This window comes from Pogoniulus pusillus, chromosome 6 (genome assembly GCF_015220805.1).
Source record: "Pogoniulus pusillus isolate bPogPus1 chromosome 6, bPogPus1.pri, whole genome shotgun sequence".
NCBI classification, from domain to species: domain Eukaryota; kingdom Metazoa; phylum Chordata; class Aves; order Piciformes; family Lybiidae; genus Pogoniulus; species Pogoniulus pusillus.
Genome location: NC_087269.1, coordinates 16,313,448 through 16,325,518, shown reverse-complemented (window position 1 = coordinate 16,325,518; position 12,071 = coordinate 16,313,448). Strand labels below are relative to the sequence as shown.

Genomic DNA, 12,071 nt, shown 5'->3' with positions numbered 1-12,071 from the left:
ACAAGACAGTCACCTTGTCTTGTCTGAGCTTTAGAGTTTCAGAGCTGGACTTGATGAGGAACGACAGCTCTTAGTCAGGGCAGAGTCTGGAACTAATAAACTTCTTTCAAATGACAGACAGAAACCCTGCTGCACTTAATCTGTGATTTTGTGGCACTGGGTAAGGACACATTTTTTAAAGTATTTGTCCTCTACATAGGAACTAATTTTTCTTCTTCAATCATGCATTCATATTGAAAGTAGTTTTAAAACAATACAGTCATGTAGGCTTTATCAGAACTGATTTAGTGCTACAGTACTAGCAACTTAGTAATCACCAGAGGCAGCATAAACACTTGATTCTGTTTCCACTGAAAATCACAGCAAAATGCATGAGTTTTAACAAGAATGACTTATGGTTCTAACATACTTAACACTTGGTTTTTGTTTGTGTGTTTTGGATTTTTTCTATTTTTTTAATATTTGCTTTTAGGAAAACAGCTTAAATCCAAGCATCTGTAAAGTGCAGGCCATTATTCCTCTGAAGACTTCAAATTATTCATAGTCTTAAAAGTAACAGGCCAAGTGTTAGCTGAAGTAGTTCATCTGAGTACTGTGTCCAGTTCTGGGCCCCTCAATTCAAGAAAGATGTTGAGATGCTGGAACATGTCCAGAGAAGGGCAACAAAGCTGGTGAGGGGCCTGGAGCACAAATCCTATGAGGAGAGGTTGAGGGAGCTGGGCCTGTTTAGCCTGGAGAAGAGGAGGCTCAGGGGTGACCTTATTACTGTCTACAACTACCTGAAGGGGCATTGTAGCCAGGTGGGGGGTGGCCTCTTCTCCCAGACAACCAGCAACAGAACAAGGGGACACAGTCTCAAGTTGTGCCAGGGTAGGTATAGGCTGGATATTTGGTCTGGTTGACTGGATAGGGCTGGGTGATAGGTTGGACTGGATGATCTTGGAGGTCTCTTCCAACCTGGTTGATTCTATGATTCTATGATATTAGGAAGAAGTTCTTCACAGAGAGAGTGATTTGCCATTGGAATGGGCTGCCCAGGGAGGTGGTGGAGGCACCGTCCCTGGAGGTCTTCAAGAAAAGCCTGGATGAGGCACTTAGTGCCATGGTCTAGTTGATTGGATGGGGCTGGGTGCTAGGTTGGACTGGATGATCTTGGAGGTCTCTTCCAACCTGGTTGATTCTATGATTCTATGATTCTATGATTCTATGATCTGGCTTTTGCTAGCAGCATTCCCTTTCTATGTCCACCTTTGGTAGCTTTACCAATTCATTTTCTTTCCTTGGAGTAAGATCAAAAGAATGTTTGTTCATGACTTCGTTGCTTTTCTTTATTCACAATACTTTTGGCCTTCCAGTTTTAGGACAAACTGCAGAACTAACTGTAAGCTTTGAAAGCACATTTGATTGTCACGATGCACAGACAAGAAATTCTCCTGTGTAGGTCACAGATTGAATATAAGGAATACAGAATTAAGCACTAACCAACCAACATCATTAAGTCATTGGCTGTCTAACACTGTCAGAGAACTGGAAACATGAGATACTCATCTAAAGCACTTCATACACATTACTTCAAAGAATGTTGTAATGCAAATTTTCTGCAAGCACAGACTCAGCCCCAGCAGGCAGATTTCAAGGTGACAAGGTGATAAAGGACTTGACTTCCAACTTAAAAGCTATAGGAAGAGCCTGCAGGATACTGAACCAGAGGTAAAAGGCTGTTCTTCAGCTAGATTGATTTGAAGAAATTTCAGAGGAAAAGTCAAAGTCTTTCCAGAAAGAGAAAAATATTTTACATAGTCTAGAAGAAAATGCAAGGAAACAGAACAGGTAATAGCTGTTATGTGTAATCATCAGGCCACAGAGAAGCGGAGAGACATAAAATTAACTTGCAATTTGCACACTAACAGCAGTTACTGCGTGCTCTAAGAAACAGCTATGAGCACATGAAGCATGGAACACACCTGATATTGCTTTACCCTTTCTCATGGCAATTTGACATCTAGTGGCAGCAGCACAAGCAACAACCTGCAGGAATTTCTGCTGTTGATTTCCTCGTTGCTAGGAGTTGTTTCCACATCAGGAGAGACATCCTATATGGAAGAACATAAGATTGTGCTGATACATCTATGCTAATTCAAGTTCTGAGTGCCAGAGAGATTAACTACTGCATTGTTCTACCCTTGGCAATTTCCTCTGCTTTTTAAGTAAAGCAACAAGCCTATAGAAAATACTGATCTTCTAAAGCTATAATGCTTTTGAGATCTTAGCAAATACATAGTACTGCATTGTGCCTCGCTAACACTTACCAACAGCTGAATTTAAGTCAAAATACCAAAGTCAGTCTTGTAGGTTGACTTCTCTGGTTCAAACCAAAATATAAGTGTGAGAAACGATTGGGTGAACACATACCAGAAAAGACTGAGGAGGAAAAATAAATAAAATTAAATGGGAAGACTATGACAGGTAGTATCTCATGTATGTACCTGTGCCTATGATGAAGCTAAGTGGCAATGGATGCAAATATTTTGCAGTCTATCTGGGTTTTTCCCATCATCATAGGTTTAATGCTGTGCAGGACTGAGCTAGAAGAAAGACTGTACAGTCTAATTTTACTGAAAAGGAAATTTGACATTTTCATTTACTTGCATTTTCAGTTTATCTTTTATGTGACTGCAAAAGATGTGACTGTATCCTGGAAGCTCCTCTGGAGGAAAGGGCAAGTTTTCTACTCTAAAATTCAGCATTCTGACAGTCATTGAATAGAATCACAGAATCAACCAGGATGGAAGAGACCTCCAAGATCATCCAGTCCAACCTAGCACCCAGCCCTGTCCAGTCAACTAGACCATGGCACTAAGTGCCTCATCCAGGCTTTGACTGAACACCTCCAGGGACGGTGACTCCACCACCTCCCTGGGCAGCCCATTCCAATGGCAAATCACTCTCTCTGTGAAGAACCTCCTAACATCCAGCCTAGACCTCCCCCAGCACAATTTGAGACTGTGTACCCTTGTTCTGTTGCTGGTTGTCTGGGAGAAGAGACTAACCCCCACCTGGCTGCAACCTCCCTTCAGGTAGTTGTAGACAGCAATGAGGTCTTAAATAGCTCGTGTCTTTAGAGTCCTAAAGTTCTTTGCTTCAGGTTTTGGGTCTTTGAACAATGCCAAAAAAATCTGAAGTCAGTGGATGAGAAAAAGTAAAGCCTCAGCATGAGTATTTTCTTCTGACTTTAGGCTAAATAGTGGTTTTGTCTCTTACTTTAGGTTCAAGAGTCAGTGCTTATAGTAAACCAATATATTTATTTTTTTCTGATTAATCCAGTATACAGATAACTTCTAGCATAAGTATAACAAAATGTGCTATAACAGATGCTTCTTTCTCTGTCTGGACAACATACACTGTACATCTTAGGCAAATACAAACTCATCATATAAATAGGTCAGGGACTAGAACTACTCATGCAGTGTTGTTGCTGAAAATACCTGTCTGGCTTGGTTACAAAATTCACAGAATGAGAACAATTAAACTGATGAATGCAACTGTAAACAGTTCTTGCATCCTCTTACTAAATTTCTTTAAACAAAAAAACAGCAGCAGAACAATCTGGAATTTAGTTTCATATCAGTAGAAGATTTTTCATCACACAAGAGGCAACTGTGTGAGATCTGGGAAACAAGTGAGCTATGCCACGGTTAATTCATTATGATTGATACAAAAAATGAACTGTTGACTGTGGCTGAGCACACAGAGGGATGTATTCTATAAGAGACTGGAAATGAAGAGGTGAAATGAAATGTTTGCTTTAAAAACTCTCCAGCCTGTAGGCTATCAAATTTAAAGTTTGCTACAAATCAGGATGTTGAATTAGATTTGGTATCTTATTGGCTGTCTGAGAACAGCTAAAATCATCTAGGTTTTTTTTCCCTTTCCAGATACAGAAATGTAACATTTTCTTGTACAAGTGATACTGCACCTTCTCATCAGAAGAAAAATGAGTGTAGTGGACAAAGGAAAGGCAATAAAGAAAGCTTTCCAGGGGGTGTTTAAGCGGGACCAAGAGCAAAACAGAAGAGATCAAGACCCAAAATGGATATGGGACAACACTCAACATACTGGAAGTTGAAAACAAATAAACAAAGAAAGTGTAGCAAAACTGTGGCAATATTAAGTTCCCACAGCTTTTGAACTATTTTATACACCCTACTTTAGGATGTCATCTGCTGTTCGTTTCACTGCCATAGTGTGCCGTTGTGCCTTCTCTTGCTACGTTTCATTCCACGTTCATAAACCTGCATCTACCTGGTTAACGTCACATTACAGAGTAATTCAGATTAGAAAGATCCCCAGAAGGTCTCTAGACAGCCTCTGGTTCAAAGCAAAGCAAGGTTTGAGCAGCTAAGACTCTCAGACCAGGTCACTCAGAGATTTATCCAGATGGACTATTAAAATCTCCAAAGATGAAGCTGCACAACTTTGTAACACTAAACAGTTCTTACGATCAAAAGAGATTTTTTTCTTATATCAAGTAAGCTCCTCTCTTCTTTCAACTCATGTCCATTGTCTCTCATCCCTCATGTCCTTTGTCTCTCATCCCTCATGTCCTTTGTCTCCTATCCACCTACTAGGGACCATTGAAGGGCTTGAATGCAGCTTGGTAACCTGGAACTAGGAAGCTGCTATTAAGTCCCCATGAAGTCTTCTCTAAAGTGAAAAAAGCAAGTTTCCTCAGCCTGCCCTCATAGGGAATGAGATCAAATCTGTTTCTGATCATCTTAGTGGCCACCCACTGAACTTGCTTGAGTTTATCAATGTCTTGTACTGTGGGATCAAAAAACTGAGTGCAATATTCTAGAAGTGGTCTGCTGAGTAGAGGAGGATAATCACTTCCTTTGAGGTACTGCCTATGCCTCTGCACCTACATGCAATCTGTAGTTTGTCTGATCCAGGGAAACTCTGCTAGGAAGTTGTGACTGAATTATTTCTCTTTATCTAGCATCACAAATGAGCTACACAACTTATTTGTGATGGAGTCTTTCCTTTTCCAGTGGCTACATGGCATATCTGTGCCACGTCACAGTGATGATGTAAACCAGTTAGTGATTAATAAATATACAGAGAACTAGATTTGCTGTTAAATCAGGTAATCACATCAATTACTACCTTGAGTTCATAACTAATGTGTTTGTTTCCTCCATGCCACCAAAACTTTTTATAAGTTTCCTGGTTTGAGCTTATTTTAATCCTACAAATGGACACTATTTTAGATGTTTCAATTTGCATATTATCCAACAAGACTCTGAAACAGCATCTGCCTCCTGCTTACAACAATTTACATTCACCAGTTCAATCTCTGTCTTCCAGGCTTGGACTTTTATTACATCAGAAACAGCCCCTTTGGACATTGGGCACCTACTCTTTGTCCTGTTTAAAACAAAACACAACACATCAAACAAACAAAACCCAACCTCACCAACCAGATAGAACAGTTTAAAGATTCTGGTAGGATACTCAAAGCATTGCAAATGGCCTTTTTAAGTATCTTTCATCTTGTTTACCAACCTGTGAAAGATCATCATTTATACCTGACCTGGATTTGGAAATAGCAGAACGTCATGCCTAACATCTCTATCCAGATTCTATATTTAGAGATGATACTCAAAACCCTGAGATGCTTGAGGGATCTACTTCATTTCACTTGGTTATTACTGCCATCTAGTGATACAATTTACAATCTTCAAAACTTTCTCGTGAGAAATTCTACTCCATCAGATGTGTTTTCAAAGGTGAACATATTCCAAGATTTATTCTTTCTTTACTAACATTTTGCCCCACGCTGGTATGCAGGAGGGTTTTGTTTTGTTTTGTTTTGTTTTCCCCCAGGTTTGAAAAACATTATTTTTTTCCAATTTCCCTTTAAGAATGCAGTTGAAGACTCAGATATTTGCCTAAGAAGAAAACTGTTCAGAGCCATAGGAACAGTTTATAATGTATTCAATTCCTTCTCTTCTGGCAAATTTCCCTTGAATAAGGGAAATAATAACATAATACTATTTATGACCACAGTGGTTGTTGGTAAATTAGTCGTAATTATTTACATTAATCTATATTATGGGGAAAAAAATATGGTCAAGTAAAGGGAGCTAATTTCTTCTTTTCAGTAAGCAGAAAGTGTCCCATCTTTTCTTTGAAAGTAACCACTTCCTAAATATCCTGCTGAACCTGACATGAGAGCATGAAGTGAGAATACTCTTTGGTGTTAAAACTGACTCCTGGGATATTACTGGAGGCTGAAGTCCATGTGAGAATAAGACAACATGGAATAAGACACACAATCTTAATCACAGAGGTCCATTCTCATTCAGAAACATTTATTACTGTCTATGATTTGATGTCTTTTAATCAAGAGTAATTTTAAAAGAATTCACCAGAACTCCATTTGGCTATTTATTAATATAAAAAGATGAGGTGTTGTAACCATCTGGGTTTACTTTCTACATAGAAGAATTTCTGTAATTACATGAATTTGGTTTTTTAACTCAGATTGTCACTTCCCTGCATGGTCATCCAATTCATATCACTCCTACATCAACTAGTTAATTTATGTATTGAATAAAAGAGGATACAAATCCAATAAAACACACCCACAAATCTCAGACTTTACATTGTTGCATCAACCATATTGAAATTTGTGTTTGATTGTTATTTGAGCTGCACATTAAAAGCCTTCCCACACAGATTATTATTTGAACTGCACATTAAAAGCCTTCCCACACAGTGCTGTATGGACAGTTCAGACTTTCACCTGCTTATCACAGGTGTCTGATCAGAGACCAAGCAATGAGAGTTCACTCACAATGAGCTGTATTATCTTTTTGTTCAGACTGATCTTTATGTTTCTAGGCCTCTAGGACAGGTTTTTTAATGTCTCTCCTCGGTATCTCCCCAGGCTCTGACACTCACAAACTATATGATCTGCTTCAAAGTTTGATGTGTAACTCAAGATAATAAGGGCAGAGTACATTACATATGCACTCTGTGATCTCCAGAGGTCCCTTCTAAGCCCTAGCATCCTGTGATCATCATCAATTCAGAAAAGTATTTAGCCTACATATGTTAAGCACACAGTCTGTGGAATTCCTTTATTCTGGCAGAAACTTGTGTAATAAGCACTTTGATCAGCATTATCATTGTAAGCTGTTGAGTATTTGGTTTGAATACTTCCAAATCCCAAATGTCTTTCTGTATTTTTTTGTGTTTTGAATATTAAAACAAAGATGTGCATTTAGTGGAGTCAACTCTCTCTACGAAACAAACCTTGATAATTTAGCACAAAGGTCATCTTATTGTCACATTTAAAAAAAAAAAAAATCAACCTCATGTCTAGCTTACTTTATTCTAATATTAACTCCAAATTCCAGATAGCTTCATTCTTAGGTCTTCATCTTTTTGGTCCTGGATAAATCTCATTGTAATGATATAATCAGGCAAAGAAATTTCTGATAATATTACCTAAGCAAATCTGATGGAAGAAAATGCAAGCCCAACATCCTATTCTGTTCAGTGGATTTCCTTTCTTCTTGGAATATCTTCAGATTTAGATGCTAATAATAAATACACTCTACCATACTGCAGTCAGACTTTTAAAATACATTTTTTCAACCACTTAACTAAACTGGAAGAAAAGTGCTGCTTCTGAGCTCAGAGCCATTTCAGCATTGTTAATTAAGCCCACAGCTTATGCTATTGAGCACGGCTATGACTTCTTACTTTCACTGGCTCATTGCCAAAGTGACTAAATTGATGGATCATTAGAAATCCTGTTCCACTATTCTGTGAGCCAATGAGTCTAAAGCCAGAGACGATTTCAAGTGACAAAGAAAAAAATCAGACATTTTGAATTTTCATTTTAAGAAGCCATCTACCAGTATCAGAAATCAAAGCCAGGACAGAAAGCAGAAACCACACTCACACTGAGAATTTTCATTGTCAAATTCTCTACCTTGCCAGAGCTAGCAAAGGGAATCGGAGAAGTGGTCTCGATTCAGTGTGTTACCCAGAACTGGTGCAGCAGAAAGGAATATTCAGCCTTTAACTGTGGAATTACATAAAGACTACTTTTTTTCCCCCTTTTTTTTTTTTTTTTTTTTTTTTAATTAAAACAACTGTTGGGCCTTTGTGAAAAACAAGAGCATGGAATTTAGGTATTAGGTCTACTAGTTCCTCACTGCCAGAAGGGGGGGATCTTGTTCCTCCTGCTTCTGACTACCTATGCTGTTCTTTCTCTTTTCACATTTTGCTTGTTCTGGTACTCCCACACAACATACTCTGCAGTGAGCCAATTCAGCTTGTTGAACCAGAAGAAAACTAACCTAACGAAGTAAAGTGAATAGTTTGTCTATGATTCCAAAGCTTGAGTCACAAAATAAGTTGGTGTGAGGGAAAATCATAGAATGTAAGATCACGCAGCAAGAAACAGTTAAGGAAGAATTTACCTTTTCCCAAAAGATAAAGCTGTTGAATTCTATCAGACACAGAGTGCAATACTATCCTCCAACTGTGCCTCCAAATCCTGCTTATTGCTGAGATGTAGTTTCAGTTCCAAGCCGTCTGTACAGATTTACTCCCTCCTTGCTCCCAGGTCTGGCGCTTGTCCAGCCAGTGCACTGCATGACTAAAAGACATTCATTTTTTATATGGTCACTGACACACTTCACTTAAAAAAATAAAATTACAAGTGCAGTCAAACAAGCCGTGTTGAAGTTTACACAATAAAGGAGCAAGAATAGTTAATCAAGACACTTGAAGAGTCCAGGATAGTCCACAGAAATCACACTGGTTTGGTATGCCACTAAATTACAGTCTCCTTCAAACTTAGGAAATGCTCTTTTCCCCCTTGTAAGGGTAACAAAAATCTCTCCATGCAGTATTCTCACTTTTCATTCCATCTTCCTTTCATTAATGCTGTGGATTACATCAATCTTTCTTGAATTAAGGATGTGTCAATGATAACAGAACAAGGCCACAAAAATCCTTTATTAGAAGGACAACTAGAAGGTAAGTGGGGAGTAGTAGGTCAGTGTTTAGCCCACTCTACTCCTTATCTTTACTGCAAGTGGGAAATTATCTGAGGCTTAGAGTCTGACTTTCTCAATAGCAGACTTCTGCAGCATGTAAAACTATTTCATTTTAATGAGAACTGGCAACCTTTTTCACCCAAGTTTCTTCATACTGTGATTCACTGAAAAAAACACAAGACTGAGCTAAAAAATGTCAAGTTACAAACCAGTATAAATCTTATTAAACTGATTATTTGCTCTAACAAAAACAAACTATTATAACTAAACCCCTGTAAAGACAGTATGCCAAGAAATATAAACCCACCTGCAATACCATAGAATTCAGCAATAATATGCACACTATAATTACAGTCCTTGATAAAACACAATTAAAAAGACAACCAAGCTAAAATCAGGATTTTACCTTATCACATGTGAGTATTTATATAATATCTCTAGAAAGTAATAACATGAGGTATATGAAAATCTTTTAAAAAAAAAGAGAGAGAAAGAGCTAAATAATGTGACTCTTTCAGTTCAGAAATCATGAGCTCAAAAATGAGCTGGGATTGTTTAGCCTGGAGAAGAGGAGGCTCAGGGGTGACCTTATTGCTGTCTACAACTACCTGAGGGGTGGTTGAGGCCAGGAGGAGGTTGCTCTCTTCTCTCAGGTGGCCAGCACCAGAACGAGAGGACACAGCCTCAGGCTGCGCCAGGGGAAGTTTAGGCTAGAGGTGAGGAGAAAGTTCTTCACTGAGAGAGTCATTGGACACTGGAATGGGCTGCCAGGGGAGGTGGTGGAGTCGCCGTCCCTGGAGCTGTTCAAGGCAAGGTTGGACGTGGCACTTGGTGCCATGGTCTAGCCTTGAGCTCTGTGGTAAAGGGTTGGACTTGATGATCTGTGAGGTCTCTTCCAATCCTAATAATACTATGATAGTGTGAAAAAACAGGGCATGTCACTTTTGTGGGGGGTTTTTATTTGGTTTGGTTTTCATTTTATTAAATGTAATACTCCAGAAAAGTTTTGAGCTGGCAACAAAGACACAATTTGACTACTCACCTACAGAGCCCAGGACATGAAGCAATCAGCTATTGAACTAGCTGACATACTACCTCTGCAGCAACTACCTCTAGGTTGATTCAGAGTTCAGTGTCCTTCAAACTTTTACAAGTTCTCAGTTGTCTGTTGAAAATGATCACTGTGTGTGATCGCTGTGATGGAACCACAGCCTTACAGCCTTGTCGCGTAACGTGGGTCTGAAGTGCAGCTTTCTGCTCAAAGAGTCAGCTTTGAGATCAGATTAAATTCTTGGGTCTTCATTCATTTTGCTACTGAAAACCTATGAAGGCAGAGACTGGGACAGGGGAAAAGATATCCAAACAAAATTAAGACAGATCTGAACTCAGGGAACAAAAGCAGAGTCATTAAAAAAGTTTTTCCTCTTCCAAGTTTTAACATATTAAAAGAGTTAATTGCAACAAGATGACACACACATTTTCATTACATTGTCTGATAAGATGCATTTTCAGGTTATAAACTGTGAAATAAAACTGTTGATATTTCCATATAAAAGATTTTTTTTCAGGTAGTAATTCTGGTCACTTTTGTGTAGTCCTGCATTTCACTTATGTATTTCTGACTCCTATTTGAGAATTGTTTTGCAATAGTTTGTGAGCAAGGGCAAAACATGAATGGCTTTTGAGATCATTACTAGATTCTTTATGAGAAAGTTTCCATTCAAAAAAGTCCTTTCTAGAAAACAAACAAACAAAGGGTTTTTTTTTCACCATAAAATCAGTCAATATTATAAAATCTGTGGCTTGTGCATGTTTTGACAAGCTTCAAATCCTTTCTTTCTTTTTTTTTTTTTTAGGTGCTCTTGGAAATATCTATGTACTGAAAAAAGGAGTATCATTTTCTGTGAATAAACTTTCAAAGTTCAGTGAGTGAACACTTAGGTTAAAAAAATAAGATAGAAACTATTGAAAAGTCTTTAAACTCTGCACAGGGAAACTGAAAAGGAGAAATATATTTTGTTGTTCAGGAAACCATTCTTAAGAGGTATTCTCCCTTAGTGTTTAGATGTTTCTATGGCACACAGATCGCCCAACAAACTTCAGAGCTTGGCTTAAAGAGTTAAGATTTGAAACAACTTTTTAGAAGTGAATGCTAACTGCACAAAAAAAAGGGAAATCTTTTTCTTTTTCCCATTTATCAGTCTGTCTCGAGGAAAAAAGTTTGTGCAGATGGTACAGAGGCTGCTTAGAGATATTCTCAGCCAGAGATACTGCCAGACATAGATTACATTCTTCCCAAACAGAAACAGTTCACTTGTTTTCTTTCTCTGTTTTAGGAGCCCACAATCCTGCTGTGAAGGGGAGGAGGTCTGTCACAGTCCAGTAACAGAAGAACAGACCATTGTGCAATCCCAGAGTGGATAAATCTTTTGAGACAGATGAGCCATTACCCAGAACTACTCACAGGAATCCCTGAAAGCAACATTTAAAATTGCCTGTCTGTATAACCACAGAAGTGTCAGGAGACTCTTCGCTTCCAGAGCATGAAAGACAGCAAAAACAGATATGAACAAATCCATGTGGACTTCTGCAGCAAAATCCTGGGCCTAATTACATCTATCAGCAAACATGTTTTTTACTGCAATAAAGCCTTTATTTTTCCTGATATCCACCTAATTCTATCTGTTCTTAGTATAATTACAACTTACTTTCACATACCCTGTATAAAGTGGTATTTATGAAACCAGCTTTCTATTTCTCAAAAGGGCTAATCTAATACACCCCTGGCAAAACATAAGATCCAGCTATTTTCACTTTACCTTGCCCTTGCTCCTTGCACTTTCATCAGAATGGTGAAACACTCAAACTCCTATTACCAGGAAGGAGTTTTCAGACTTCAATCTGCAAAAGAGTCTCCCGTGCTGCATCTCCCAGGCAGCAAAGAAAAATACTATGCTATGATTCACTGAGTATTGCTTTCTTTAAAGGCTTCCC

The 12,071-nt window shown here is 38.5% G+C and overlaps 1 protein-coding gene and 1 long non-coding RNA gene across 2 annotated transcripts in view; one reads left to right on the top strand and one right to left on the bottom strand.

Moving 5' to 3' along the window:
* The window catches only part of LOC135176049 (heparan sulfate glucosamine 3-O-sulfotransferase 1-like), a 95,736-nt gene extending 84,034 nt beyond the window's left edge, over positions 1-11,702 (top strand). The window contains exon 2 of the transcript XR_010302542.1: positions 11,414-11,702. The gene's annotated coding sequence lies outside the window, so the exon portion shown is untranslated. The remainder of the gene's footprint in view (positions 1-11,413) is intronic.
* Positions 1,753-10,409, bottom strand: LOC135176052 (uncharacterized). The gene is made up of 3 exons (XR_010302544.1): positions 10,120-10,409; positions 8,496-8,674; positions 1,753-2,093 (listed from the first exon to the last, which is right to left on the bottom strand). It is a non-coding gene; the product is annotated as an uncharacterized LOC135176052 (long non-coding RNA).
* Positions 11,703-12,071: the final 369 nt, after the last annotated feature.